Source organism: Drosophila mauritiana, chromosome 2R (genome assembly GCF_004382145.1).
Source record: "Drosophila mauritiana strain mau12 chromosome 2R, ASM438214v1, whole genome shotgun sequence".
Classification (NCBI taxonomy): Eukaryota; Metazoa; Arthropoda; class Insecta; order Diptera; family Drosophilidae; genus Drosophila; species Drosophila mauritiana.
In genome coordinates, this window is record NC_046668.1 from 19,918,808 (window position 1) to 19,924,007 (window position 5,200).

A 5,200-nucleotide genomic window follows, 5' to 3' on the forward strand; every position below is an offset into this window, starting at 1 on the left:
GTGCGATAACGCACACACCCACCCCCACTCACACTCTCACACACACACACGCATCCTTGGAGTGTTGAACTTGTACATAAAATATGCCGCTGGCCGTTCTAAACATACCAAAAATGAAATTTATACCAATGAAAAGGGCAAAAAAAACATAAAGCATAAAAAAGTGGAATGCGAACCGAATTCGTTTCAAATGTTCATGTTCATTGAAGGGCCCAAAAGGCCGCCGCAGGACATCGTTGCGTACCTCAAAAACGAGCTGTAAACCTCCGCCCAGCTGCCTTGCCCCCGCATTTTGCCAGTGTATGCGATCTGGGCGATGGTTATGAAAATACTTCTACCATATTTTGATTTCATCAGCAAGCTTTTGGTGGTAATAAACTGGACACGAGTAATGCGCTGCTCGTAAAACAATAAATTTCGATTAGGTGATGGATCAACAACGTGTTTCAACTTCGCGATGGGCAGTGCAGATTGCAAACAAAACGCTAGCTTTAGGTATCTAAAATACAATTCAAATACTTAGATTTAAACTGGAAATTTTTCATTATTTAATCCCAGTTCAAATGTTAGAATTCAATCATATCACTGGTAATACTCGTTGCAAACTGCCCACTTTATTTGATTCTCCATCATGGGGTAATATTGAACTTATTTACTCTTCAATGTGCAGCCAAATACAGCAGTTACGAAACATAAAAGGCCAGAACGTAAAATGTCTGAAAACGTGGTGCATTTAAGATGGCCCCCTTCGGCGTGATTATTAACTTTTTGGCTGCATTTACATTTTGACAATTGCAGTCGCAATCGGGCAGTCGGGCGGGCAGCAGATTGATGCATGCACCACAGGTTTGTGGGTCCTGTTGCCGACTGCGTTGCAACTGCAACTGCTGCGGCTGCAGCTGCAGCTGCAAGGGCATAAAAACTGATGGCTTGTGCCGCTGTCTGATGCGAAACGGTAACCGTAGCCATTACACACGCGTCCCAATGGTACAATTTCGATTTTTTATATTTCACTGCTCACTTTTGTCACACATAAAAATGCATGAAATGCGGCAACTGGCAAACGACGAGGACGTACATATCGGAATATCTACATATATATTGTATATTTAAATGCCGTTACACTGATTGACAAAAGCCATATCGTGGAGGGCTCAATAAAGGGCAAAAAGAGCAGTGCCAACGGGACGTATGAGTAATGTAACCGAAACAATGCAATTGCCAATAAAGATGAGGCCGCGCCAAAAAATACAAAAAAACTCGATTGCGAATTTGTTTTTCATGTCGCGCTTTTCACAGAAACGTGAGCAGCGCAAAAAATGACTTTAAGCCGAATCCTCAGTGTACTTCAATCCAATCAAATATGCTCAATGCAAATAAAGCTTAGAAAGTGCAAAACTATTTGTATCGCTCTGCGAAAAAACATCGCTGCGCAAACAGCTTCAATATTTAATGCAATTGTTATAGAAATTTATTTTGATTTTATTACAGGGCCCATGAATAATTGCCACACCTGGAGTCCGATGCAGCCAGATTTCCCAGCCTGAGCATGCATATGGAAAGACTTTTCCGCTTCACGCTCACCGCCGCTTGCATTTATAAAACCGCTTGTCCGCGATTTGCATATTTTTAGGCGGCATTCTATTTTCAAAAGCAATGCGATTACCATTAAAGCCGTCGCCTAAGCATGAGCACACATCTGTGTATGTGTGTGTATTGGTTCGCGTGGGGTTTTTGGGGCAGGTGGTGATAAGGGGATGAGCTGGGGAAATTCTATATAATTCTGTAGTCTCACATTTTGCGGAGCTAATCTGCATTTAAATGGAATTTTTAATTATTTTCCTGGCCGCATCCTTTGACAATCACAGCGGGACAACGGCGCTTCAGGCGGCAGCCAGGACAGTCGCTTGTCCCGCTGCCACGCCCCCCGCGAACCCCACGACCCCCACGACCCCTGACCCCACTGCCATTGCGCCCCAAATTGGCGGTCGGTAAAATGCAGTTCGAATTTAAATAAAACTTAACAAGCTTGCCGCACACACAAAGGCTGGCTAGTGCCCCCTGCCGCATTCTATAAATGTATACATATAACTCAATGCCGGTGCATTTTAGATTGCCAATCAAAATGTGGAGCAAAATATATCAGGTGTTGGTTTAGAGGGTGAAACGGGGGAAACTGGCGGAAAATCGGGACCGCAGTGCCCAGCAATTTTGCCATCATCGGCTAAGCAAATAAGAATATTAATGGTTTTTTCCAGCCATTGCACAATATTTTGCACCCACCCATGCATAATACACCTGAGCGGGTTTTTCGATTAGAAGTCCGCCCACTTTTCGCCTTCACCGCCCACTTGAATGGCGCTCAGCTGTGTGTGTGTGGACTGTAGTTGTAGTTATGGTGGTGATAGTGTAGTGGTAGTGTTGTGCATAAAATTAAAATTGGCGACATTTTACAAATTGCATTTTTGCATTTATGCCAATGAAAAATTGTAATTAACATGTTAATTAATAGTTAGCCGCGGGCTGCGTATGTTTTATTAAACGTGAAAAATCCGCTGCATAATTTTAGGCTCGAAATGAATATAAATATGTATATGGCCGCTGTGTCGTCGTCGTTCAATGAAAACAAAATCACTTTATGAACGTGCTATTTTAATATTAATTAGTTTTGGCTGCCTGCGAAAAAGAAAACAAGTAAACATTGAAATTATAATGTACATTTTAATGGCAATTATTGGTGGTGTGCCATGCGTTTTTTACGCACCCAATAATAGGGCGGAAGTCCTTTTACTTTTGGAGCGAGGTGAAAGTATCGGGCAATCGGATTATTTGCGCAGGGATCGCCCAAATTATTGTCATTCCGGTCATGGCAAAAAGCGGAAACAACCTTTAATCCTGCGGGCCCAAGTCGCTTGTCTTTCAAATTGCTGCTGGAGCGGTGAGCTTGTTTGGTTTCATCAGGATGCGGCCGTGGCCATGGCATTCCCTGAATTCCGGTGAGATGACGGTGACGATGGCGATGACGGTGGTCGGAAGTGGCCATCGGCGCTTTGCTTCTAACCCGCCCTCCTTGACTTGCCCACACACACTCATACACAACCACCATCATACACTTTGGTTGGCCTCCTTGTTATTTCTGCAAAGGAAATGCGAACGTGAACTGCATGTCTGGCCTGGATTGGATTGGGCCGGCTAACAGCCACCATCTACCAGCCAGTAGCTCCAACTGGGCTAGCATGGAGTCGGAGTTGGCAACACAACGGAGCGGAAATTAGAAGAAGCAAAAAAAACAGAAAACAGCAACGGAACTGGAAGAGGAACCTCTAAACCGTAGTCGCACCTGCCCATTACAATGAATCCTGCGGCAGAAATGCAAAACCAAGCCAACAGACTTGCAAGCACGGCCAAGGAAGCCCATATCATTGCATCATCTGCATGAGATTCTGCATGGGATTTTGGATTCCGTGTGCTGAATGCAGGATAATGACTTGTTGCATTGCCGAGCTGACCGGATTGGCAGCTGCCAAGGCTCTTATCCTGGCGAACGGCAAATAAGAAGTCTTAGTTACACCCATCCATGTTCCGTATCCAAGTCAAACAAGTAATCAAATTTAGACTATTCGGATGGCTCTTCAGTCACTGGATGACGTGCTCCATCTTTGTCATTTGCTGGTCTAAGTTCGGCATGCCGTATGTACAGAGAGCCCAATCTACTTGCAGAACCCACTCAATTTCTGCAAAGTTGCAAAAGCAATTACTTTTCGTTACAATTTTTGTGCTTCGTAAACATTTAATTTCCAATTTTAATTTGCTCCAATGCATTGCCACACACACAGAGGCGGGGAGACGAGGACGAGGCGGCTGAAGAAAGGAGCAGGAGGCAGAACCAATCGACATTGGGGACTGCTAGCTGAGGTCCTGCTGCAGCAAAGGATATGCCCTGCACTCCGCTCCGCCGCACGGACTCATGTGGCTTGGGCTCCGTTTCTCATTTACATTAAATAAATATTGTACAATTGTATTGAGCATCTGGCAAAGGTGAGTCCCAGTCCGATGAAATGAGCTCTGACTCCGGTTCCGGTGGCAACTTCATCTTACGACTGCCCCCGCCCACGCCACCGCCCACTCCCCTCCCCCTCGCCTTGCCGCTCGTGTAAATATTCCCAGAAAATAAAAGAATTTCATCTGACAAAGAAAAAAGTGGGCTTTCAATGAATAAAATGGGAATTGAAACGTTTTGCTGGTTCGATTTATGGAAAATGCATGTTGCACATGCCTCGCTCTGCTTGCAACTGCTGCAAAGCAGAACTGCACTTTGGCAGCATCGAAAATAGCCGAAATATTCGAATCTATATCCCTTCGACACATACGAAACCAAATATCAATTTCAATTGGACACCTGGCAGAGCGGTAGTTTACTCACAGACATGTAGGACAGTGCGCGGTCCTGGCAGACTCACCCAATTATGTTGTCCTTCAACTGCTCTATAAGGTATTAATTGTGAGGCGAATATATCCTCCATTCGGTGCCGAAATCATGTATTGTTCAAATATTTCTCCTTGTGTGCCTCTAAGTCGCCGCTTAGTCCTGGTTGGAGTTCACTTTTTCCGCACCACTTGATTTGCCTTTTGGAAACATACAGTTTTTCCTGGCATTTTCTTTAAATTCCATCATTTTTTGCCATGTTTTTGCAGTTGTCCTCGCACACATACATACGATATCCTTTTTAATGGCTCACTGGAGTCCTGATCCAATGACTTGTGATGTGCAAATGTTATCCTGTCTCCCAGGCTGTCTCTATCCGTCCGTCCATCCGTCTGTCTCCGCTCCGCATGTGTGTTTATAATTTACTTTGCTTTCTGACAAAAGGATTTTAAAACAATTATTTTAATGTTTTTCCCACACACGCACACACACACACACATACACACACACAGGCAAGCAGGTACAGAGAAACAGACATTACGTCGAATTGAGTTGGTTTCATTGGGAAAATGTTAAAATGTCGAAATGACTTTTGTCAATTTTTGGCTTTTAAATGCAATTTTTCTCTTCATTTAACATTGGCTCTGTCACGTATAATTCGGGCCAAATCGAAAACTTTATTTAATCAAACACAAACACAAATGCAAATCCAACAAAAGTGCAATGTAAATAAATACAAAAAACAGACTGCATTCGTGTTTGCTGTTTTGCATA